Genomic DNA, 27690 nt, shown 5'->3' on the forward strand with positions numbered 1-27690 from the left:
CTGATCAGTCTCTCTTGTCAGTGTTTGTTTGTGTTTGATCAGGTTCACATGTCTATCAAATGGTCTGCGAGGACGAGGAGGAGAATCCACACACGTGAGAGCACAGAGCAGCAGCAGCATAATCCTTTCCCCGCCCACTGCTAAGATTTCCGTCATCAACATAGCCCCGCCTCCACCATGAGATTGTATGTACAGTTGTACACACTACACACTATGCCAGTGGTTCTCAAACGTTTCAGGCTGTGACCCCCGAAATAATCATATTTTAATTGGGGACCCCGGCACCCTGACGAGCACTAAGAGTTGAGGAATTTTGTATAACACAGCGTTGCGAGGCGTTGTGAGCATGTAGATCGGTAATTTTCACAATGTCTGCCTCTAATATTTGACAATTTGGCCCATGTTTAATTTGTAGTTTCAGAGGTATTAACAAAATCAATAACCAAAGACAATGAACGTGAATGTGTTGATATTTCAATCAAAGATCATAGGATATTCGCATTATCAACTGTAGTGTTATATACAGTTGATAATATATAGAAATAGTAAATATACAGTATAAATATTTTAAACTGTCCCCATTTCTTTTATACATGAACTGACCCATGAATTATTTTAGACCCATGAAATTATTTTAACAGGTGACAATTATTTAAATATTAGAGCAAGTGACCTAAACGACACAACAGTCACAATATAGAGCTGTTTGACACTGTTACTGAGCCAACACTCTATAGCAATGATTACTGTCACAATATAGAGCTATTTAACACTGTTACTGAACAAACACTCTATAGCAACGATTACTGTCACAATATAGAGCTATGTGACACTGTTACTGAGCCAACACTCTATAGCAACGATTACTGTCACTGTTCCGTTATTTTTGAATTCCCCCCTAGGGGGTCCTCAGAGTTACAACAGGGGGTCCTCCAAATCTTTGAGTGATAGAGAGTTTCTTTCTTTCCTTTTTTATATTAATCACTTTTTCCCTAGTGTCCATATTCTGAGAACTTTAGCCAAAAATAGCCCATCTACAAGCTTGTAGATGGGCTATTTTCAGCAAAGAGGTTTGGTGTAGAGGGGAAAAAGAGCAGACTAAGTACAGACTAGTGAAAAGTCAAGTTTATCAAGTATTGACGGCTCAAGTGGTTAAATATGTGAAAACACAAATTGACATGAATCCAAAAGACACTGATGACAATGAAACTATATGGAATCTATGAACAGGTTGTGGGGGTCCCTGCTTCATCTCTCTCTGCTAAGGGGTCCCTGCTTAAAACCCCGGATTTTTAATCGTTCAACACAGGAGCCAAACAAACACTATAGCAATGATTACTGTCACAATATAGAGCTATTTAACACTGTTACTGAACACTCTATAGCAATGATTACTGTCACAATATAGAGAGAGCTATTTGATTGAAACTTGCTAAATGAAACTAAATGAATATACAGCACAAGCAGCATTCCCCTAATGTAAAAAAAGGGAGGAAAAAACAAAATGCTGACATTGATGTGACTTCTAAATAATAGGACTTGTTGTGTCGCATTGGGTTCAGCCCGCTTTTCATCTCAGTGAGTTGAGAATGGAAACACTGCCCTCGTGTGGATTCTTTCATATCACACTGTAACACTGTTACTGAACAAACACGCTATGGGAACGATTGATTCCTGTCACAATAGAGAGCCGTTTAACACTAGCCTGGCTCCAGCCAATAGACCCGCCCACTCTCTGAGTGAACTGCATCTCTTGGTCTGGATATGTCATATGACGAGTCTCTTGATTCGGTTCAAAGCCGTATCTTGGCGAACCGACCAATGAATTCAAAGCAAGACGGAAAAAAATCTACAGAAACAGTGGAGGGAGGGGTGGCTGCGTGGCTCACCAGAGTTCTTAATTGCTCCCTTTGAACTTCAAAAGGACTCCGAACTGCAGGCATTGATTGAGCCATACAAGTGTCGAGTAGCTCGTTAGTGATTCTCTCTAATCAGTGAAACATCAAAGACACTGACCTGTTGGGTGCATGTCATTGAGGGGAGGGGGAGGAGGGATTGTTTTGTGTGCAAAAGTCAAACACAACCCTCCCACCAGATCGCTTGTGATTGGGAATTTCAAATTTTAAATCCCCTCCCCTTTGAAATCTCAACACAATGGCTCAGGCTCAGACTCTTAAGCTCCAGCGCAGAGTCTGAAATCAGGCTAGTTTAACACTGTTACTGAACAAGCACTCTATAGCAATGATTACTGTGACAACGTGGGGCAGTTTAACCCTGTTACTGAACACAGATACTGATTCCTACCTGCAGCAGCAGTGCAACATGCATGCTGCTTCTCCAACACAGACTGGTGCACTGCACTTCCTGGTGTGTCAGGTGAGTGACTGGGGGAGAATTCCTTGGGTAGAGCGACATCTGTTGATGGGGACCTACTGATTGGTTTTATTTCACCAGACTCTAGCTGGCTCCAGGGGGTTGGGGGGGGGCCGCGGCCGCTTCGCGGCCGCTGCCAGAGCACGCAGTCCGGCTTGGGTGCCCTCCGAGACCTCGGTGTCTGAGTCTGGAGCTCTGTGAAAAAAAAGAAAAAAGAAAAAAAGCCAGCTGCTGAGCGGGCGTGCGTGCGTGCTTGCGTGCGTTCAGTGCAATGTGAATGCATGTGACCAATTGATAGGAAGATAGATAGATACGTAATAAACATGAACTAAAAGGAGATCCCAGTAATGTTTTTGGCTTATTTCCACAGGGAAGTCATTCATGAATGAACACATTATTGATATAGGACTGTCATAGGTACAGTGTCATTGACAGTACAGTTCACTGGTACAAGGTCAACTAAAAGGTGATCCTAGAAAAGACTAAGTCAGGGGGAAACAATTTAAAAAATAAAACAATAAAAACAGCCGATCTACAAGGCTGCATGTGGGCTTGTGGATCAGCTGTTTTGGGTAAATGTGGGTTATTTATCTAATGCAGTATTGATCCCTTTATCGAGTGATTGATTGAAGACAGTACAGTACAGTACAGTTCACTGGTACAAGCTCAACTAAAAGGAGCTTTATTTATTTCATTAATTATTATTATATAAGGCCCCTATCGAGACTGACTATTTATTTATTTATTTATTTATTTCCCTCCCCGACTATGTTTCCTTCCATCCATCCATCCATCCATCCATCTTCAACCGCTTATCCGGAATCGGGTCTCCGCCCCCCCCCCGGGCGTCTGCCTATCGGCTAAATAAATAAATAAATAAATAAATAACGTGCTTCCTTCCTTCCTTCCTTCCTTCCTTCCTTCCTTCCTTAAATAAATAATTCATTAAATAGCGTGCTTGCTTCCTTGCTTCCTTTCTTCCTTCCTTCCTTCAATAAATAAATAAATAAATATATAAATAAATATATAAATAGCGTACATCTTTCTTTCTTTCTTTCTTTCTTTCTTTCTTTCTTTCTTTCTTTCTTTCTTCCTTCCTTCCTACCTTCCTTCAATAAATAAATAAATAAATAAATAAATAAATAATCTCATTTACATATTGTTATGTAAATGAGGCTACATTAATTATGCAAATGATTATTATGTAAATGAGGCTGCATTCATTATGCAAATGAGGTTGGGGGCGTGGTCTGCATTAATTATGTAAATGAGACTGCACAACATGCATTCGACGTGCGCGTCTTGTTGCTAATTAGCCTAATTATGCAAATGTGTTGGGGGCGTGGTCTGCAGTAATTATGCAAATGAGGTTGGGGCATGGTCTGCCGTAATTATGCAAATGAGGTTGGGGGCGTGGTCTGCATTAATTATGTAAATGAGACTGCACAACATGCATTCCACGCGCGCGTCTTGTTGCTTATTGCACGCGAATGCAGGGGGCGGAGCTAATTAGCCTAATTATTCAAATTGGGGGCGTGGCATGTAAATGAGGTTGGGGGCGTGGTCTGCATCAATTATGTAAATGAGCCTGCACAACATGCATTTGTTGCTAATTACACGCGAATGCAGGGGGTGGGGCTAATTAGCCTAATTATTCAAATTGGGGGCGCGGTCTGCATTAATTATGTAAATGAGGTTGGGGCGTGGTCTGCATCAATTACGTAAATGAGCCTGCACAACATGCATTTGACGCGCGCGTCTTGTTGCTTATTGCACGCGAATAAAGGGGGCGGAGCTAATTAGCCTAATTATTCAAATTGGGGGCGTGGCATGTAAATGAGGTTGGGGCGTGGTCTGCATTAATTATGTAAATGAGACTGCACAACATGCATTCGACGCGCGCGTCTTGTTGCTAATTACACGCGAATGCAGGGGGCGGGGCTAATTAGCCTAATTATTCAAATTGGGGGCGCGGTCTGCATTAATTATGTAAATGAGGTTGGGGGCGTGGTCTGCATCAATTATGTAAATGAGCCTGCACAACATGCATTTGTTGCTAATTACACAACAGGAGGGGAGGAGCTTAGTCGACTCATGCAAATTGGGGGCGGGGCATGGTCTGGAAATGCGTGTGGGCGTGGTGCGCATACATTATGCTCGCATACATTATGCTAATGAGGGCGTTAAGGCAGGTTTCGCAGCGCGTAAAATATGCAGACGGCCGTATGTAAATGAAGGGGAGGAGCTTAGACGACATATGCAAATTGGGGGCGTGGCAGGGTTTGGAAATGCGTGTGGGCGTGGTGCGCATACATTATGCTCGCATACATTATGCTAATGAGGGCGTTAAGGCAGGTTTCGCAGCGCGTAAAAAATGCAGACGACCGTATGTAAATGAAGGGGAGGAGCTTAGTCGAAGTATGCAAATTGGGGGCGGGGCATGGTTTGGAAATGCGTTTGGGTGTGGTTCGCATACATTATGCTCGCATACATTATGCTAATGAGGGTGTTAAGGTAGGTTCCCCAGCGCGTAAAAAATGCAGACGACCGTATGTAAATGAAGGGGAGGAGCTTAGTCGACATATGCAAATTGGGGGCGGGGCATGGTTTGGAAATGCGTGTGGGCGTGGTTTGCATAGATTATGCTCGCATACATCATGCTAATGAGGGTGTTAAGGTAGGTTTCCCAGGGCTTAAAAATACAGTCGACCGTAGTGAGCATTCGTTCCACGAACGCATTCATTCAATGAATGAATGAATAAATAAATAAAGTGCAAACGAACGAGCGAACGAACGAACGCACGTGCACGCACGCACACTTTATTATTTATTCATTCATTCACGCACGCACGCACGCACGCACGCACGCACGCACGCACGCACGCACACTTTATTTTTTAATTAATTCATGAATACAGCCTGCGATATGCGTGAAATCTTGCAAGCACATTCCCACTAGGTCAAGGAACAGATGCCTCCCTTCTCACATTGGCCTGTTATAGCGCCACCAGCGGGTCAACTTTAGCATAACACATTTTTGGAACAAAATGCCTCAAATCATGCATGCAGCTAATTTCAGTAACGTCAAAGAGAGCACTGCCTGCGATCTTGACATTTTGTACTTTTATAGACATTGTTTTCTGGCTTGAAGCGAGCCCACAATTGTTTCGAAGGAACAATATTTTCTAGTTTTAATTTTTTTATTGTTTTCTCTTTAAAAAATATGTAGTTTATAAAGTTTGGCGAGATAGGAAGTCATAAAAATGAGTTGTCAATGCCCCTGATGGATGAATTTGTTAATGCTCTATACCAGGGGTTCTCAAACCTTTTTAGGCCGTGACCCCCAAAATAAACATATTTGAACAGGGGACCCCCACGCTGACAAGCACTTGGAATTGTAGGTATTACATTTAATGTGACTCGGTTCCACAGATAAATATTGTGAAAATAGCTATTTTCACAATGTTCGCCTCTTGCTTACTTAATATTTGACAGTTTGGCCAGTCCTGTCGAATATTCGAATACTTTGAGGTCGAATAATTCGAATACCAAAAATCACTATTCGTGAATGCCCTAACTTGCCGATCTTCACTGTTGGTAGACGGTGAATTAGCCATGGCTGTTTGTTCAGTAATTAATAATCCTAAAAAGTAATCCTAAAAGTCTAATCATATAAATGCTAACAACTTCAAATTGTCTTATACTATGTCTCTCTCTTACCCTGCAGTATCTTATATACTAGCTTACCTGACGTCTGGTCTGACGTCACACATTTAACACTAATCTTTGCCTAACAACGCCCACGGAGGCTTGCCCTCCGTGGGCATATTCAGGACATGACTGGATGGCCAAAGACTGTTCACTCCTGTCCGTCTGTGTTAGTATTGATTTTGACAGCAAATTTCTATTTAGTTTTAGTCATAGTCCTTTGAATTAAACATCATTTAGCTAGTCATATTTTAGTCGAGGTTTAGTCGACCATATATCATAAGATTTCAGTCGACTTTGTCGGGCCTTGATGCTGTCGTAAACGGTAGTTGGTAAATGGTGCATTTATATAGCACCTTTATCCAAGTTGTCATCAGTGAAAAAAGGTAGTCAGTCAACGCATTTCTCGTCATAGTTTTAGTCAACAAAATCAGCCATGTGCCCGTTCATTTGTGAACATCTTATCTCCAGCACCGCTGGACTGATCTGGACCGATTTGCATGAGTTTTGGATGAAATCGTTAGTAGTGTAGCACAAATGGGCTATATGGGGAGTTGCATCATGGTCCAATTAATGAATTTATTGTACAACCTACGGTTCAAGAGCTATAGGCCTCTAAATGTGAAGCGGCCTATTATAGGGCCATCAGGAGGCAGATTTGAGAAATAGGGGGGTGGAGGTTCTTCCTTGGCCCACTGGGCCAGTGTAAAGTGTCACGCCGTTCGGCTCAGCTGTTCCCAATATAGTAGAGATAGCCAGTTTGCTTCTCGTAGTTTTGCTGTGCACTACTATTCTTTTTGGATTATTACTGACTCTGCCTTCTCCTCTCCTCCCCAGTTTTCCGGGTCCCGTGCTGGGTTGGAGCAGTGGCGGAGTCAATTACCTTCTTGCCCCCCTCGTGCTTTTTACACTGTGTTCCAGTGTAAATAAACGTGCCCGGGTGGGCTTTAACCGTCTACTGCCTCCTCCTTGATGTGCGTTTGGGTCAACTCACATCAGTCGGATGTAATAACAGATTAGCCGTCACATACAGAAGGACTGTGAGTTCGTCAGGATTCACATTAGGGCTGGGCATTATCATCCTAGCCGACTGTTATTCAACATCAATATTTGATGAAAATTGCAGGCTGTGACATCAATTTCCTTTGTAAATGTTTCAAAATCCTTTCAAAAATAGAGAAAATAGATGATCTTGAGGGCTCACAACGCATCACACTACAACACGTTTTGATAACATTTCACACTGTTTTAGGGGTGTATTATTCAGGGATAATGAAAGTGGCCGGGGGCCATCTTGTCCCTACTGGCCTTACAGCGTGGAAATGTTAAGTTTTTTATAGATTTTTTACACCATTATAATGTTCTCGTTTTGATCATTAGACCCAATCACTTTATATCGGTAGGCCTACGTCTCCAGCTTCAGGATATGTATGATACTGATTTACTACGAGACTGTGGCATTATGAGTTCAGTAGTTTACAATCTAGGCATTTAGCAGACGTTCTTAATTCAGAGCGACAGTGGTTCTCAAAACTTTTCTTTTTTCCGTCATAACTAAACATCCTAACATAACTACGGCCGTACGCTACCCTGATTGGTCGAGGACTGGCTGGCCACCTCTGAAAACCGAATCTAGCAATGCTCGTAACACGGGCCATGGTGGAAGTCCTTATAAGGTCAGCACACATTCTAGTGAGGAGAATGAATGGAAAATGTACCAATTATATTTTTATTAGAATGAAATACAATCACTGAATATACCTTTAAGTAGAACTACAAAATAAGGCTCAAGTGATTAAAACCAGAAAAAGACTTGACTATGCAAGATGATATCGAGTCTCATATCACAATATTGATATATGGATATATTGCCCAGCCCTAATAATAATGGACTCTACACCAGTGGTTCTCAAAGTGGATTTCAGGGACTGTCTATTGGTTCCTTTATGGGGGCTGTATTTTGATTGTCTTAAGTACCAGCTCTTATGCCTTAACTTAAAGGCCTGTCCATACTGTCTGCGACCACCAAACTTTTCATCAGAGAGTTCTTACTTTCCGACGAGCAGCTTTCCGAACTCTAATTCGGGGTAATGCTTTCCAGAAGATTGACGAAGAGTGACGTCATGTTGGAGTTGAACCAGACGGAAGGTTTGGTGGTAGGAGACAGTGTGGACAGGCCTTGAAGTTAAGGCATTAGAGCTGGTACTCAAGACAATCAAAATAGAGCCCTCAGGGTCTAAATTGACCCATACAAGTATGTGACTCTGACAAATGGAACCAAATTGGTTCCATTTACTGTCAGGGTAAAGAGGAGAGCTTGAAATGTAAATGTTTGAGAACCACTGCTCTACACCAGGGGTCGGCAACCTTTTTGGCAAGTGCCATGTTTTTTTTTAATATTCTTCTGTGTCTGTGTGCCATACCAACATTACATTTAATTATCAACCTCATCAAAATTAAAATTGAATACAGATTTTGGTTTTCCTAACCTTCTTGTTTTTAAATATATTCGGAGCGGTGCAAACCGCTTCCCACATTTGACTTAGTGTGTAGTCATTTCCCCATGTCTCTATGTGTGTGTATGTATGTATGCAGTACCAACAGCTGAAATACTGGCATCCCCATCTAGTGGCCCAGGTCTTTTGGTAAATGGAATGAATACATACATTTATACATATTTATTTTGTTTTATTTATTAACTATATGTGTGTGTGTGTGTGTGTGTGTGTGTGTGTGTGTGTGTGTGTGTGTGTGTGTGTGTGTGTGTGTGTGTGTGTGTGTGTGTGTAGGCTATAGATTGAATTGCTGTTCCAAGCAACATTGTAATAACATAATATGATATGATTGCGACCGTCAGGTCGCATGTTACTACCAAAACCTCCACCGGCTGTCTGTCAGTCGGTCGGTCACGTCACACGCGTGCCTTATGTTTTATTGTCTCCCTAATTTATATTATCTGATACTTCCTTTGTATATTTTGAAACGCATAGCATCATTCAGCGTCCTCTTCACGTTGGTTGCAACGGCCTTCCTTTTTTTCCCCTTCTTTTACCGTTTCTTGATAAAAAAAAAAATATTTCTTCTCTTCTGGTTGCCAATTCGCAGCGCCTTCCCGCGACCCCACTTTGGGTCGCGACCCATACTTTGAGAACCGCTGATCTACACCATATCTCTTCGACACAAATAGCAGATCTATAATCTCACGTGGCAGCGTGACATAGGCCTACTGTGAGCTGGTGGATCACATACACTTACGCCGAATGTTGGACTATTAGACAGGCCCAGCAAAGCCGGATGCTGGTTCATGAGGTTAACTATACGGAAGACCTGGGATTATTTGATACTTTAGCTATTGATAAATAGCAGATATACAAGCTCACAGGGGGGGTCCCTGGAACAACATATTTTGAGATGGGGGTCCCCAGCCAAATGCATGTAATTTTGAGGGACCATTGACATGAACAAGTTTGAGAACCACTGATTTAGAAGGATTTCGAAGACATTTATAGAATCAGGGCAAAATATTCAAAGACTTGCGCAAATTCAAAGTGGTTAAAGTCTAGAGGGACGAAGACGCGTTCCCGGCCTTTAATGGCTTAACACCAACAGTGTCAAACAGTTTGTCCTCACCAGACTTGGTGGGCATGCATGTGTGTGTGTGTGTGTGTGTGTGTGTGTGTGTGTGTGTGTGTGTGTGTGTGCGCGCGCGCCTGCACCTGCGTGCGGTTTAATTTATACTTTTGCTTGCCGAAAATAACCGATTTTCAAGCTTCCGTTTTTGTTTCCGATGTGAAAATCTATTATTTTCAACAAGCGACACACATCTAGCCTTCATGTAGAGGGGCTGATTGCAGTATTATTTATTCACCGTTAAGTTTCTTTAAGTCTGCAGTTTTGACAATACAGTCTTATACAGTTGTTTACCGATGTTTCTGGTTGACATTGGCACATTTCACTCAGGTTTTTTCATGTCACTCATGTCACTTTGTCTGCTGACATCACTCAGCAACGAAATAAAAATAAAATAAACAAAAATAAAAATAAAACAATTCACAGGATCACCCCATGATGTGCACTGCATTCTAGTTTCAAATGCACTACATTGCAGGCATTTTTAAGTAAAAAACTAAAAAAGAAGAAGACACGTGTGACATGCATGATCTGGGCCAATCTCAACCCAAAACAACGATATGACTTTTACTCTTGATTTCATTGAGGAGCTTGAAAGGTTTCCATTTTGTACTAGTAAAAACGTACTGTTTTATAGTTTCATAAAGCATTTCTCAGTGATACTGTGCTCTTGGTCCCATAGCATGTCATTATTATTACATTTCTTTTAATATATATGTTTTATTTTAGAGAGAAATTACAGAAGTTCACATTGAACTTTTGAAACCCCTCAGTTGCTTTGGTCCTGTGTGGATAAAGCATAAAACTGTAATCTGACTTTGACAATGGAATAGAAGTGGAATCAATGGAATAAAACAGGAACTGAAAGAACATAACTGCATTCAGTAGAAAACAATTGGAATCGATCATCATATTGGAACTGGCATTCATTTGTTTCTTATGATGTCTGCTTCGTCTTTATGATCGTCTAGTAACCAATCATCTAAGGTAATCTCAAAAAAGCTAAAAGAATTAGCTTAAAGGGGAACTTCCCTTTATAACTTTTCTGGGGTGATTTTCACATCTACTTAAGCGTTAGTATGCACCCCAGACAGTCAGAAGTGTCTTGATTCAATATTTACATCTTTGATATGTATTTGATCAAACATGCATTCCTGCTAAACGGAAAGACGTATTGTTATTGATGAGCTATTTCATTATGTTGATATTGTTAAGACATCTTGCGTGAAATAACTGAAAAAGCCAAGGTCTCCCCCTTGATTCAAAGGGCAATATCAGTCACAAGCAGGGATTGTGTGGTTGAATGAGTTTAAAGGAACTATAGTCAACTCTTTCTTGAAAAACAGATGCTAAAATAAAAATAATGTTTCGAAAATATTTTATAAAAAAGATTAAGCTTCATTATGTGTTTCTATTCTACTTTGTTTACATCCCTTATCCATCCATATAAAAGAATAGAAGAGGGAAAGTCAGCCTGACAATGGCCAAAATGTATGGGGGTTAGTGTGGAATGCATGTCTGATCAAAGGAACATAAAGTATCTACATACTGAATCAAGGAGTAGGAGTAGACGTGAAAGTGACCCAAGAGCAATCACATTTTGGTTTTCCACATTCCTTAAGCCACGTGACAAGTACAGTATTCTTCATAACATTGTCCTTAGCAGACAGAACTTTAAGGAATGCAGATTGCAGTCAAACACTATACACACAATGTCTTATATAAATACCATAGTCCCCATAATGACTTTATATTTACAGTCAAAATACCATCGTCCCGTAATGACTTCATATTTACAGGCAGTCCCCATAAACACTTAACATATTTATACAGTCTAATACCACATTTCCCATTACGTCTTCATAATTACACTCATGATATTCCACAGTCCACATAATAGCTGCATTTTTACAGTCAAATGCCATAGTCTCCATATTGTCTCTATATGTACAGTTAAATACCACAGTCCCCATAATTTATTTTATATTTGCACTCAAATACCATAGTCTCCAAATTGTCTTTAGCCTATATTTACAGTAACGTATCCTTGGTCCCCATAATTTCCTTATATCTACAGAGAAATACCACAGTCCCAGGGCGTCCCGGTATAGCACAGGGGTAACTAAGTTACAGCACTGAATCTGCGGTTCGATTCCTCCATCCGTGGTGCCTCCGGCTTGGCCGCGCGCACCAACGAACACGGCTGGCTGTGTTCGCGGGTGGGAACCTGGCAGCGGGTGGTGGGTGCGATCTCTGTTGCTGCACTATAGCGACTCCTGCAGGTTGTTCGGGGTGCCTGCGCGTTCGGCAGAGAGGAGGAGTGGAGTGTTCCTCTGCATGCATTACATCCTCGAGGTGAAACTCCTCGCTGTCGGGTGAAAAGAAAGTGGCCGGCGACGTCACACGCCTCAGAGGAGGCACACGGTTGTCTACTACACCGTCCCCAGATCAAACAAGTGGCCGTTGGCAGTGACTATACACATGGGGGGGAATTGGCAAATAACTTAATTGGGAAGAGAATTTGAAGAAAAAAAGAAAGTGTCTTTATATTTAAATTCAAATAACATGGTCCCCATTGATGTCTATATTTACAGTACAGTTACAAGTCCATGGTGTTCACTCTTGTATTTTGTTTCGACAGATGTTTTTTTCCCCCTCGTTGTGTCCTTGGAGCGTGATACGGACATTCTGTGTGGGTGAGGTGTTAGGAGACTTCTTGAACGAGTCTATGAAAGGGTGGAAAAAGCACATTTGATAATAGCGTGTTAGTACAGTGGTTCTCAACCTCTGGGTCGGGACCCCCAGAGGGGTCCCCAAATTATTTCGAGGGGTCCCCAGATGATTCACTTAATGTGCAACATTGTGACAAAGTGACAATTTAAGGACGTTTTAATACCTCTAAAATGACAAATTAAACATTTGCCAAATTGTCAAATATTAGAGGCAGAAATTGGGAAAATAGCTGATCTACATGCTCGCCTCGCAACGCGAGGCCTGGTGGCACTCTTCTTGTGCCACCAGGCCTTTACACACGTATGAGATGTGTTAGGTCATGTTTGAGGTTACAGAGAGAGGTGACAACAGGTCAAAAGATGAGAATCGCCGATGAGGAAAACGCCGCTCCCCCTGACAGAAAGGCTGAATCTACTAACTAGATACACAGGTCTACTGATGATCAGGGATCATTAGAACTGAGATTTGTAAGCACAAGGTTCTTAGTTTGATGCCAACATATGTTTAACCTGCATCCAAATGTAGCAGTGACTCATAGCCTCAGCCAGATGACCTAAAAAATAAAGGATACCACTTTGGTCTAGTGCAGGGGTCTTCAACGTTTTCAGGCCAAGGACCCCTTAGTTGAGGGAGAGATGAAGCAGGGACCCCGACAACCTTTTCATAGATTCCATATTGTTTCATCGTTTGACAGCACAATCATCAGTGTATTTTGGATTCTTGACAATTTGTGTTTTCAGATATTTAACCACTTGAGCCATCATTACCTAATAAACTTGACCTTTTACTCGTACTTAGTCTGCTGTTTCCCTTCTACACCAAACCTGCCGATCTACAAGCTCACAGCGCCTCGCAGCGCGGTCCCTGTCCCTGATATAATATTTCGAGATGGGGGTCTTTTAATATTTTTGACCAGAGTCTATAAATTTCTTCTAAATTCTTTTTTGGTTTTAGGTTTTTGAAAAACGCATGTATTCAAAGATTTTCAAAAATAGCAGATATACAAGCTCTCAGCGCAGCACCAGCTAAAGCATAACATAATGCTTAAAGTAATATTATAATAATGCGTTCCAGTTCTAAATGGGTTAATTCTCATTTGATTCTTCCATGCCAGCGTCTATGCACAACTCAATGTTTTGCTCGCACAACAGAAACAGACACCGTTCTGGTGTACATGGTACTGTGTGTACCATTTTTATGAACAACAACAAAAAGGTACAGTATGAAAATACAATTAAATGTAGCTTAAAAACAATGTAAGCATGTAAGTTCTTTTAGAAAACAGTGAAGCATCCCAACAGGTGAAGAGGAGGAAGGGGACTCTGCACACTGATGAAGGCCCGCTATAGCAGTGGTTCTCAACCTTTCCAGGCCGCGACCCCCCCCCCAAAAAAAAAACATATTTCAACTGGGGGGACCCCCCCCACCCCACCCCACCCTACCAGGCACTTGGAATTGTAGGAGTTGGCATTACATTTAGTTTGACAATCTATTCCATTGTGAAAATAGCAGATTTTACATGCTCTCAACGCCTCGCAGCGCTATTTTCACATGTTCTCTCTCCAATATTTGAAATTTGGCCAATGTTTAACCAGAGATACTTAAAAAAAAGAAAAAAAGTCTTAAAAGTCCTTAAATTGTCACTTAAAAGTGTGCTGATACCCTGTATACACTTACACTGTATGTTGTTCTGTTTACCGATGAGTGAGAAGCCAATCATCTGGGGACCCCCAAAAAATCATTTGGGGACCACTCTGGGGGTCCCGGCCCACAGGTTGAGAATCACAGCGCTATAGGGTTGAAACTTTGTGCCTGAGCTCCCAGTAGAGTGGATTGAAGTTGACAGTGTGCAGACCTCCCTTCCTCTTCTCAGTAACATAAATTACACCTCACAAAAAAAAATAGAGGCAAATCTTTGCTGTATACAAAGGAACTCAACCACTCCGGTGGAAACAAAATCCTTGTAAAACAGAAAAAAGAAAAGAAAAAAGCCTTTAAGCTTCTTCAAAGTCAAATTTGAGGGATACAAAAAAATATATATATAACAAAGTAAAATATATTGTTTAACACAATAACAAGACATGACCCCCAAACATGTCATAAGGTGCAACTGGGTCGTTGCTTTAAGGCCAAGAGCACTTTGGTAGAGGTTTGAGTTGTGTAGTTAACCAGGGGCGTCAATTGGGTATGGCAGGGGTATGCAGCTGCCATACCCTGGGTCCAGGGGGGGAAAATAAAAGTTACTTTTAAATATAAATCCATGAACGTCTCCTTGTCTATCTGTGCTGGTTATTATGTTGTTAAATTACAGTAAAATAACTACAAATGCAACATTTTACAAAATGGTCACTTTAACAAGGTATTATAATTATATTCTCCACACTTGTATTCTCCCCACCTTGACAAAATGGTATATTCCCAGGTTCCGCAGGTCAGCTGCCATATCAAGAAACCATAGAAGCGGGGGGACAAAAAATAAAATGTACTTCTTAAAATAAATGTATCGTGCCTGTTGCTAAGGTATGGCAACATGACTTGTGTCTTGCACGCGCTTGCCAAGACACCAGTCATGTTGCCATACCCCACCTTTTGCTGAACTGACACCACTGTCCATACACACCATTTGGCTGACCATTTGCTAACCCCAATTACATTACGTTCAATCTCACCAAACACTCTTTTCCTTCAACATTTATACAAGATGTATATGCTGTGGCTCAACCTAAGTAGCGCAAGGGATAGTTACAGTACACCACATTAACATATTACTATGGTCATTCTGAATGGTAGATACATTAGGTCAGTGTTTCTCAACCACTGTGCCTGGGGACCTTTGGTGTGCCCCTGAGAAGGGTCAAGTGTGCCCCTTGAAACTGCTTGAAAGCCAGTATTGTATTTATTGTTTTAAAAATGATTTAAACTAGTGAAAACAGCCGATCTACAAGCACACAACCCGATCTACAAGCACACAACGCCTCGCACCGCGAGGCGTTGTGTGCTTCTAGATGTGCTGTTTTCACTACTGTTGTGCGACAGCCTTGTATGATGAAGAAGGGCTTTACTTTGCGAAGAAACATACAAATTTGAAACTTGGAGATACAAGGTTTCTTCCCGACTGTGACGATATTTACACCCCCGTATTATGTTGGTGTGCCCATGGATTCTTGGGACATGAAAAGTGTGCCCATGCAGAAAAAAGGTTGAGAAACACTGCATTAGGTTACCTTTATTAGGGACAAACTTAAGCGAGTGGCTGAATATTCAGAACCGCGAGAGGCCATCCTCTGGGCCATCAGCTAGAAACTGATGACCAAGCCCGTTGCCACACTTGCCGCACAGCACCTGATGATATAAAACATGATCATACATTCAATTAACAACATCATGTATCCCAACAAAGGCACACATCCCAACAGAGGAGGTTCCTCCCACAGCTGAAGAATTTAGGGCTGTCACCATGATGACATCTCACATGACGATTAATTGTCACTCAAATAATTGCGATTAACGATTTAGTTGTGTTTTTGTCGCTGACAATTACATTCCTGTTTGGCTTGTAGGCTTTGAAGTTGCACATGGCAGACATGACACATAACCTAAATATACAAAGAAATGACAGACATATTTGACAACTTTATACTCCAAAAAGAACATAGTGGAAATAGCCGATCTACGAGCTCACAACGCATGCAACGCGTTGTGAGCTTGTAGATCTGCCATTTCCACTATTTTTGAAACCTTTTGAAATAATCAGTACTAATGGATAGTGATTTACATGTACACTGTTAACTGTGTGAGTCGTGACAGACGTCCCATCACATGTGTTAAGTGCAATGAGCAATGTATTATGATAATTACTGTACCTTGTAAGTTCAATTATTCAAGTATATGCACTGGCCATTGCCATATGCCTCTAATGTTGTATTTAGTTTGCTGTTGTTTTCTTTCATTTGTAAATAGGCCTATGTGTCAGTAGTTTTAATTTATGAACGAAATAGCTTTTTTTTTTTTTGAATATTTTTTGAAATTATAATTAAAAAACTAAATGTAGGAAACAAATGACCCATAAAAATGTGTGTGCGACCCAAAAATCGGTCCCGGCCAATGTTTTGGGAAACAGTGAGGTATATGACACTAGAAGATACTTAGGCCTACCTAGTGTCATCTTTTCAGAAGTGTCCATGAGCAAGGCAGTGGCGCCAGTTCAGCAAAGGCTAGGGTATGGCAAAGATGGGAGTCCTCGTGGAAAAGAGGCATTACATTTTATATAACACGGTTCTATTGTGAAAATACCAGATCTACATGCTCACAACGCCTCGCGCTTTGTGAGCATGTAGATCGGCTATTTTCACAATGGGTAAACATGGGTATGGCAGCTGCATACCCCTGCCATACCCAATTGACGCCCCTGGAGCAAGGCACTGCACACATCATTCACACACTGTGTGAGCATGTGAGCATCACCTACTGTAAATCCATTTTTGCCAAACTTAAATCAGCTAGCTACCCTGTGTGTGCATTATGGGGACTGATGTCTCACCTTGTAAGCAGTGAGTGACTCCATTAGCTTGGTGACACTGTCCTCTCTGATGGTGTCGGTGAAGGCAGGCCAGGGGGAGGAGTGGGCATACTTGGACCGACTGGAGAACAGCGGGTGGTCACACTGGGAACACACATAGATACCTGGACATACAGCGACGTTAATACCCGATTAAAACTCACAGAAACAGCGTGGGCAAGGCTTTCCCCCTTCACTGGCATCAATCGCGTTAAATGTTATTTTTCCAGGTTCTTTTCAGTTAAAAGCACAAACATATAGCTATTAGCTGACCTAATTAAATATTAGATAAGCGAAATAAATTAATCCTATCCCCGTACATGGCTGTTACATCATCAAACCATCTGAGTACTCGCCTGGTTTAAAATGATCCTTGTAGATCTCGCCACCGAAAAATCGACAAAAAGACATTTTGTGCAGCTGTCGTGACGTGAACGCTGATCAGTCTCTCTTGTCAGTGTTTGTTTGTGTTTGATCAGGTTCACATGTCTATCAAATGGTCTGCGAGGACGAGGAGGAGAATCCACACGCGTGAGAGCACAGAGCAGCAGCAGCATAATCCTTTCCCCGCCCACTGCTAAGATTTCCGTCATCAACATAGCCCCGCCTCCACCATGAGATTGTATGTACAGTTGTACACACTACACACTATGCCAGTGGTTCTCAAACGTTTCAGGCTGTGACCCCCGAAATAATCATATTTTAATTGGGGACCCCGGCACCCTGACGAGCACTAAGAGTTGAGGAATTTTGTATAACACAGCGTTGCGAGGCGTTGTGAGCATGTAGATCGGTAATTTTCACAATGTCTGCCTCTAATATTTGACAATTTGGCCCATGTTTAATTTGTAGTTTCAGAGGTATTAACAAAATCAATAACCAAAGACAATGAACGTGAATGTGTTGATATTTCAATCAAAGATCATAGGATATTCGCATTATCAACTGTAGTGTTATATACAGTTGATAATATATAGAAATAGTAAATATACAGTATAAATATTTTAAACTGTCCCCATTTCTTTTATACATGAACTGACCCATGAATTATTTTAGACCCATGAAATTATTTTAACAGGTGACAATTATTTAAATATTAGAGCAAGTGACCTAAACGACACAACAGTCACAATATAGAGCTGTTTGACACTGTTACTGAGCCAACACTCTATAGCAATGATTACTGTCACAATATAGAGCTATTTAACACTGTTACTGAACAAACACTCTATAGCAACGATTACTGTCACAATATAGAGCTATGTGACACTGTTACTGAGCCAACACTCTATAGCAACGATTACTGTCACTGTTCCGTTATTTTTGAATTCCCCCCTAGGGGGTCCTCAGAGTTACAACAGGGGGTCCTCCAAATCTTTGAGTGATAGAGAGTTTTTTTCTTTCCTTTTTTATATTAATCACTTTTTCCCTAGTGTCCATATTCTGAGAACTTTAGCCAAAAATAGCCCATCTACAAGCTTGTAGATGGGCTATTTTCAGCACAGAGGTTTGGTGTAGAGGGGAAAAAGAGCAGACTAAGTACAGACTAGTGAAAAGTCAAGTTTATCAAGTATTGACGGCTCAAGTGGTTAAATATGTGAAAACACAAATTGACATGAATCCAAAAGACACTGATGACAATGAAACTATATGGAATCTATGGGTCCCTGCTTCATCTCTCTCTGCTAAGGGGTCCCTGCTTAAAACCCCGGATTTTTAATCGTTCAACACAGGAGCCAAACAAACACTATAGCAATGATTACTGTCACAATATAGAGCTATTTAACACTGTTACTGAACACTCTATAGCAATGATTACTGTCACAATATAGAGAGAGCTATTTGATTGAAACTTGCTAAATGAAACTAAATGAATATACAGCACAAGCAGCATTCCCCTAATGTAAAAAAAGGGAGGAAAAAACAAAATGCTGACATTGATGTGACTTCTAAATAATAGGACTTGTTGTGTCGCATTGGGTTCAGCCCGCTTTTCATCTCAGTGAGTTGAGAATGGAAACACTGCCCTCGTGTGGATTCTTTCATATCACACTGTAACACTGTTACTGAACAAACACGCTATGGGAACGATTGATTCCTGTCACAATAGAGAGCCGTTTAACACTGTTACTGAACAAGCACTCTATAGCAATGATTACTGTGACAACGTGGGGCAGTTTAACCCTGTTACTGAACACAGATACTGATTCCTACCTGCAGCAGCAGTGCAACATGCATGCTGCTTCTCCAACACAGACTGGTGCACTGCACTTCCTGGTGTGTCAGGTGAGTGACTGGGGGAGAATTCCTTGGGTAGAGCGACATCTGTTGATGGGGACCTACTGATTGGTTTTATTTCACCAGACTCTAGCTGGCTCCAGGGGGTTGGGGGGGGGCCGCGGCCGCTTCGCGGCCGCTGCCAGAGCACGCAGTCCGGCTTGGGTGCCCTCCGAGACCTCGGTGTCTGAGTCTGGAGCTCTGTGAAAAAAAAGAAAAAAGAAAAAAAGCCAGCTGCTGAGCGGGCGTGCGTGCGTGCTTGCGTGCGTTCAGTGCAATGTGAATGCATGTGACCAATTGATAGGAAGATAGATAGATACGTAATAAACATGAACTAAAAGGAGATCCCAGTAATGTTTTTGGCTTATTTCCACAGGGAAGTCATTCATGAATGAACACATTATTGATATAGGACTGTCATAGGTACAGTGCCATTGACAGTACAGTTCACTGGTACAAGGTCAACTAAAAGGTGATCCTAGAAAAGACTAAGTCAGGGGGAAACAATTTAAAAAATAAAACAATAAAAACAGCCGATCTACAAGGCTGCATGTGGGCTTGTGGATCAGCTGTTTTGGGTAAATGTGGGTTATTTATCTAATGCAGTATTGATCCCTTTATCGAGTGATTGATTGAAGACAGTACAGTACAGTACAGTTCACTGGTACAAGCTCAACTAAAAGGAGCTTTATTTATTTCATTAATTATTATTATATAAGGCCCCTATCGAGACTGACTATTTATTTATTTATTTATTTATTTCCCTCTCCGACTATGTTTCCTTCCATCCATCCATCCATCCATCCATCTTCAACCGCTTATCCGGAATCGGGTCTCCGCCCCCCCCCCCGGGCGTCTGCCTATCGGCTAAATAAATAAATAAATAAATAAATAAATAACGTGCTTCCTTCCTTCCTTCCTTCCTTCCTTCCTTCCTTCCTTCCTTCCTTCCTTAAATAAATAATTCATTAAATAGCGTGCTTGCTTCCTTGCTTCCTTTCTTCCTTCCTTCCTTCAATAAATAAATAAATATATAAATAAATATATAAATAGCGTACATCTTTCTTTCTTTCTTTCTTTCTTTCTTTCTTTCTTTCTTTCTTTCTTTCTTTCTTTCTTTCTTCCTTCCTTCCTTCCTTCCTTCCTTCCTTCCTTCCTTCCTTCCTTCCTTCCTTCCTTCCTTCCTTCAATAAATAAATAAATAAATAAATAAATAATCTCATTTACATATTGTTATGTAAATGAGGCTACATTAATTATGCAAATGATTATTATGTAAATGAGGCTGCATTAATTATGCAAATGAGGTTGGGGGCGTGGTCTGCATTAATTATGTAAATGAGACTGCACAACATGCATTCGACGTGCGCGTCTTGTTGCTAATTAGCCTAATTATGCAAATGTGTTGGGGGCGTGGTCTGCAGTAATTATGCAAATGAGGTTGGGGCATGGTCTGCCGTAATTATGCAAATGAGGTTGGGGGCGTGGTCTGCATTAATTATGTAAATGAGACTGCACAACATGCATTCCACGCGCGCGTCTTGTTGCTTATTGCACGCGAATGCAGGGGGCGGAGCTAATTAGCCTAATTATTCAAATTGGGGGCGTGGCATGTAAATGAGGTTGGGGGCGTGGTCTGCATCAATTATGTAAATGAGCCTGCACAACATGCATTTGTTGCTAATTACACGCGAATGCAGGGGGTGGGGCTAATTAGCCTAATTATTCAAATTGGGGGCGCGGTCTGCATTAATTATGTAAATGAGGTTGGGGCGTGGTCTGCATCAATTACGTAAATGAGCCTGCACAACATGCATTTGACGCGCGCGTCTTGTTGCTTATTGCACGCGAATAAAGGGGGCGGAGCTAATTAGCCTAATTATTCAAATTGGGGGCGTGGCATGTAAATGAGGTTGGGGCGTGGTCTGCATTAATTATGTAAATGAGACTGCACAACATGCATTCGACGCGCGCGTCTTGTTGCTAATTACACGCGAATGCAGGGGGCGGGGCTAATTAGCCTAATTATTCAAATTGGGGGCGCGGTCTGCATTAATTATGTAAATGAGGTTGGGGGCGTGGTCTGCATCAATTATGTAAATGAGCCTGCACAACATGCATTTGTTGCTAATTACACAACAGGAGGGGAGGAGCTTAGTCGACTCATGCAAATTGGGGGCGGGGCATGGTCTGGAAATGCGTGTGGGCGTGGTTCGCAAACATTATGCTCGCATACATTATGCTAATGAGGGCGTTAAGGTAGGTTTCCCAGCACGTAAAAAATGCAGACGACCGTATGTAAATGAAGGGGAGGAGCTTAGTCGACTCGTGCAAATTGGGGGCGGGGCATGGTTTGGAAATGCGTGTGGCCGTGGTGCGCATACATTATGCTCGCATACATTATGCTAATGAGGGCGTTAAGGCAGGTTTCGCAGCGCGTAAAAAAAGCAGACGACCGTATGTAAATGAAGGGGAGGAGCTTAGTCGACGTATGCAAATTGGGGGCGGTGCATGATTTGGAAATGCGTGTGGGTGTGGTTCGCATAAATTATGCTAATGAGGCTGTTAAGTGGCCTTTCCCAGCGCGTAAAATATGCAGACGGCCGTATGTAAATGAAGGGGAGGAGCTTAGACGACATATGCAAATTGGGGGCGGGGCATGGTTTGGAAATGCGTGTGGGCGTGGTGCGCATACATTATGCTCGCATACATTATGCTAATGAGGGCGTTAAGGCAGGTTTCGCAGCGCGTAAAAAAAGCAGACGACCGTATGTAAATGAAGGGGAGGAGCTTAGTCGACGTATGCAAATTGGGGGCGGTGCATGATTTGGAAATGCGTGTGGGCGTGGTGCGCATACATTATGCTCGCATAAATTATGCTAATGAGGGCGTTAAGTGGCCTTTCCCAGCGCGTAAAATATGCAGACGGCCGTATGTAAATGAAGGGGAGGAGCTTAGACGACATATGCAAATTGGGGGCGGGGCAGGGTTTGGAAATGCGTGTGGGCGTGGTGCGCATACATTATGCTCGCATACATTATGCTAATGAGGGCGTTAAGGCAGGTTTCGCAGCGCGTAAAAAAAGCAGACGACCGTATGTAAATGAAGGGGAGGAGCTTAGTCGACGTATGCAAATTGGGGGCGGTGCATGATTTGGAAATGCGTGTGGGTGTGGTTCGCATAAATTATGCTAATGAGGCTGTTAAGTGGCCTTTCCCAGCGCGTAAAATATGCAGACGGCCGTATGTAAATGAAGGGTAGGAGCTTAGACGACATATGCAAATTGGGGGCGGGGCATGGTTTGGAAATGCGTGTGGGCGTGGTGCGCATACATTATGCTCGCATACATTATGCTAATGAGGGCGTTAAGGCAGGTTTCGCAGCGCGTAAAAAAAGCAGACGACCGTATGTAAATGAAGGGGAGGAGCTTAGTCGACGTATGCAAATTGGGGGCGGTGCATGGTTTGGAAATGTGTGTGGGTGTGGTTCGCATAAATTATGCTCGCATACATTATGCTAATGAGGGTGTTAAGGTAGGTTTCCCAGCGCGTAAAAAATTCAGACGGCCGTATGTAAATGAAGGGGAGGAGCTTAGTCGAAGTATGCAAATTGGGGGCGGGGCATGGATTGGAAATGCGTTTGGGTGTGGTTCGCATACATTATGCTCGCATACATTATGCTAATGAGGGTGTTAAGGTAGGTTCCCCAGCGCGTAAAAAATGCAGACGACCGTATGTAAATGAAGGGGAGGAGCTTAGTCGACTCGTGCAAATTGGGGGCGGGGCATGGTTTGGAAATGCGTGTGGGCGTGGTGCGCATACATTATGCTCGCATACATTATGCTAATGAGGGCGTTAAGGCAGGTTTCGCAGCGCGTAAAAAAAGCAGACGACCGTATGTAAATGAAGGGGAGGAGCTTAGTCGACGTATGCAAATTGGGGGCGGTGCATGATTTGGAAATGCGTGTGGGTGTGGTTCGCATAAATTATGCTAAAAAGGCTGTTAAGTGGCCTTTCCCAGCGCGTAAAATATGCAGACGGCCGTATGTAAATGAAGGGGAGGAGCTTAGACGACATATGCAAATTGGGGGCGGGGCATGGTTTGGAAATGCGTGTGGGCGTGGTGCGCATACATTATGCTCGCATACATTATGCTAATGAGGGCGTTAAGGCAGGTTTCGCAGCGCGTAAAAAAAGCAGACGACCGTATGTAAATGAAGGGGAGGAGCTTAGTCGACGTATGCAAATTGGGGGCGGTGCATGATTTGGAAATGCGTGTGGGCGTGGTGCGCATACATTATGCTCGCATAAATTATGCTAATGAGGGCGTTAAGTGGCCTTTCCCAGCGCGTAAAATATGCAGACGGCCGTATGTAAATGAAGGGGAGGAGCTTAGACGACATATGCAAATTGGGGGCGGGGCAGGGTTTGGAAATGCGTGTGGGCGTGGTGCGCATACATTATGCTCGCATACATTATGCTAATGAGGGCGTTAAGGCAGGTTTCGCAGCGCGTAAAAAAAGCAGACGACCGTATGTAAATGAAGGGGAGGAGCTTAGTCGACGTATGCAAATTGGGGGCGGTGCATGATTTGGAAATGCGTGTGGGTGTGGTTCGCATAAATTATGCTAATGAGGCTGTTAAGTGGCCTTTCCCAGCGCGTAAAATATGCAGACGGCCGTATGTAAATGAAGGGTAGGAGCTTAGACGACATATGCAAATTGGGGGCGGGGCATGGTTTGGAAATGCGTGTGGGCGTGGTGCGCATACATTATGCTCGCATACATTATGCTAATGAGGGCGTTAAGGCAGGTTTCGCAGCGCGTAAAAAAAGCAGACGACCGTATGTAAATGAAGGGGAGGAGCTTAGTCGACGTATGCAAATTGGGGGCGGTGCATGGTTTGGAAATGTGTGTGGGTGTGGTTCGCATAAATTATGCTCGCATACATTATGCTAATGAGGGTGTTAAGGTAGGTTTCCCAGCGCGTAAAAAATTCAGACGGCCGTATGTAAATGAAGGGGAGGAGCTTAGTCGAAGTATGCAAATTGGGGGCGGGGCATGGATTGGAAATGCGTTTGGGTGTGGTTCGCATACATTATGCTCGCATACATTATGCTAATGAGGGTGTTAAGGTAGGTTCCCCAGCGCGTAAAAAATGCAGACGACCGTATGTAAATGAAGGGGAGGAGCTTAGTCGACATATGCAAATTGGGGGCGGGGCATGGTTTGGAAATGCGTGTGGGCGTGGTTTGCATAGATTATGCTCGCATACATCATGCTAATGAGGGTGTTAAGGTAGGTTTCCCAGGGCTTAAAAATACAGTCGACCGTAGTGAGCATTCGTTCCACGAACGCATTCATTCAATGAATGAATGAATAAATAAATAAAGTGCAAACGAACGAGCGAACGAACGAACGCACGTGCACGCACGCACACTTTATTATTTATTCATTCATTCACGCACGCACGCACGCACGCACGCACGCACGCACGCACGCACGCACACACGCACACTTTATTTTTTAATTAATTCATGAATACAGCCTGCGATATGCGTGAAATCTTGCAAGCACATTCCCACTAGGTCAAGGAACAGATGCCTCCCTTCTCACATTGGCCTGTTATAGCGCCACCAGCGGGTCAACTTTTGCATAACACATTTTTGGAACAAAATGCCTCAAATCATGCATGCAGCTAATTTCAGTAACGTCAAAGAGAGCACTGCCTGCGATCTTGACATTTTGTACTTTTATAGACATTGTTTTCTGGCTTGAAGCGAGCCCACAATTGTTTCGAAGGAACAATATTTTCTAGTTTTAATTTTTTTATTGTTTTCTCTTTAAAAAATATGTAGTTTATAAAGTTTGGCGAGATAGGAAGTCATAAAAATGAGTTGTCAATGCCCCTGATGGATGAATTTGTTAATGCTCTATACCAGGGGTTCTCAAACCTTTTTAGGCCGTGACCCCCAAAATAAACATATTTGAACAGGGGACCCCCACGCTGACAAGCACTTGGAATTGTAGGTATTACATTTAATGTGACTCGGTTCCACAGATAAATATTGTGAAAATAGCTATTTTCACAATGTTCGCCTCTTGCTTACTTAATATTTGACAGTTTGGCCAGTCCTGTCGAATATTCGAATACTTTGAGGTCGAATAATTCGAATACCAAAAATCACTATTCGTGAATGCCCTAACTTGCCGATCTTCACTGTTGGTAGACGGTGAATTAGCCATGGCTGTTTGTTCAGTAATTAATAATCCTAAAAAGTAATCCTAAAAGTCTAATCATATAAATGCTAACAACTTCAAATTGTCTTATACTATGTCTCTCTCTTACCCTGCAGTATCTTATATACTAGCTTACCTGACGTCTGGTCTGACGTCACACATTTAACACTAATCTTTGCCTAACAACGCCCACGGAGGCTTGCCCTCCGTGGGCATATTCAGGACATGACTGGATGGCCAAAGACTGTTCACTCCTGTCCGTCTGTGTTAGTATTGATTTTGACAGCAAATTTCTATTTAGTTTTAGTCATAGTCCTTTGAATTAAACATCATTTAGTTAGTCATATTTTAGTCGAGGTTTAGTCGACCATATATCATAAGATTTCAGTCGACTTTGTCGGGCCTTGATGCTGTCGTAAACGGTAGTTGGTAAATGGTGCATTTATATAGCACCTTTATCCAAGTTGTCATCAGTGAAAAAAGGTAGTCAGTCAACGCATTTCTCGTCATAGTTTTAGTCAACAAAATCAGCCATGTGCCCGTTCATTTGTGAACATCTTATCTCCAGCACCGCTGGACTGATCTGGACCGATTTGCATGAGTTTTGGATGAAATCGTTAGTAGTGTAGCACAAATGGGCTATATGGGGAGTTGCATCATGGTCCAATTAATGAATTTATTGTACAACCTACGGTTCAAGAGCTATAGGCCTCTAAATGTGAAGCGGCCTATTATAGGGCCATCAGGAGGCAGATTTGAGAAATAGGGGGGTGGAGGTTCTTCCTTGGCCCACTGCGCCAGTGTAAAGTGTCACGCCGTTCGGCTCAGCTGTTCCCAATATAGTAGAGATAGCCAGTTTGCTTCTCGTAGTTTTGCTGTGCACTACTATTCTTTTTGGATTATTACTGACTCTGCCTTCTCAGGGCCGATTCTAGGGTAGAGCGAACGGTGCGGTCGCACAGGGCCCCGCACCTGCAAGGGCCCCGCGCTAGGCTTGGTTAATTGATTTAGTTTTGTTTTCATATAAAATCTTCACACAAACACCGCAATCTGCAGGACGGAGACAGAGCCTGTCAAAGATGGCTGTGATATCTCCCTGACAACCAGCAACAACCAGTGAAACGGCTGACTGTCCCTTCGGGCTATGGGATTTACTGTATCTAGTTTTGAGACACGGGATCTTACAACTTGATTCAGCGTTCCCTTCCCTTCCGTTACTTACTTATAAAGGTTGAGAGAGAGCATCATATCTGCGCGAGGTAAGGCCAGGGTAATGTTCTACTAAGTTATGAGAAATCCCCTCATCTGACAACATGACGATCTTGTGTCTGATTGATAGCCTAGTAGTAGTGAAGTAAATACATGGTCCCATCCAGCTATTGCATTCATTCTGCAGGAGTCTGCATTGTGGCCGTGTACAATAAAAGCAGCAGAATAAACATATGCTTCTGTCTAACCGTGTTAGAGGTAGAGTTGCTGCATAATTCCATAGCATTTATAGATGCACAGCCACAGAAAATCGTTTGCGCACACGTGCGCGTGCAAGTAAAAAAAGAAATGCGCCGGGGGGGGGGGGGTTCGGACAGACCTCGCTCAGGGCCCCGCATTTCTCCCAGTCGGCCCTGTGCCTTCTCCTCTCCTCCCCAGTTTTCCGGGTCCCGTGCTGGGTTGGAGCAGTGGAGTCAATTACCTTCTTGCCCCCCTCGTGCTTTTTACACTGTGTTCCAGTGTAAATAAACGTGCCCGGGTGGGCTTTAACCGTCTACTGCCTCCTCCTTGATGTGCATTTGGGTCAACTCACATCAGTCGGATGTAATAACAGATTAGCCGTCACATACAGAAGGACTGTGAGTTCGTCAGGATTCACATTAGGGCTGGGCATTATCATCCTAGCCGACTGTTATTCAACATCAATATTTGATGAAAATTGCAGGCTGTGACATCAATTTCCTTTGTAAATGTTTCAAAATCCTTTCAAAAATAGAGAAAATAGATGATCTTGAGGGCTCACAACGCATCACACTACAACACGTTTTGATAACATTTCACACTGTTTTAGGGGTGTATTATTCAGTGATAATGAAAGTGGCCGGGGGCCATCTTGTCCCTACTGGCCTTACAGCGTGGAAATGTTACGTTTTTTATAGATTTTTTACACCATTATAATGTTCTC

General features: G+C 42.5%; 2 pseudogenes across 2 annotated transcripts in view; both read right to left on the reverse strand.

The window, feature by feature from the left end:
- Nucleotides 1-44: 44 nt before the first annotated feature.
- On the reverse strand, nucleotides 45-17413 carry LOC308299961 (methionine-R-sulfoxide reductase B1-A-like; annotated as a pseudogene). Its single transcript has 4 exons — nucleotides 17359-17413; nucleotides 16985-17127; nucleotides 15654-15786; nucleotides 45-64 (listed from the first exon to the last, which is right to left on the reverse strand). The product of its transcript is annotated as a methionine-R-sulfoxide reductase B1-A-like (transcript).
- Nucleotides 17414-17483: 70 nt separating this feature from the next.
- Nucleotides 17484-27690, reverse strand: part of LOC308299962 (methionine-R-sulfoxide reductase B1-A-like) — a 40466-nt pseudogene continuing 30259 nt past the window's right edge. The window contains exon 6 of the transcript in view: nucleotides 17484-17503. The product of the transcript in view is annotated as a methionine-R-sulfoxide reductase B1-A-like (transcript). The remainder of the gene's footprint in view (nucleotides 17504-27690) is intronic.

Source organism: Nannobrachium achirus (genome assembly GCF_963921795.1).
Source record: "Nannobrachium achirus genome assembly, chromosome: 15".
In the NCBI taxonomy this organism is placed as follows: Eukaryota; Metazoa; Chordata; class Actinopteri; order Myctophiformes; family Myctophidae; genus Nannobrachium; species Nannobrachium achirus.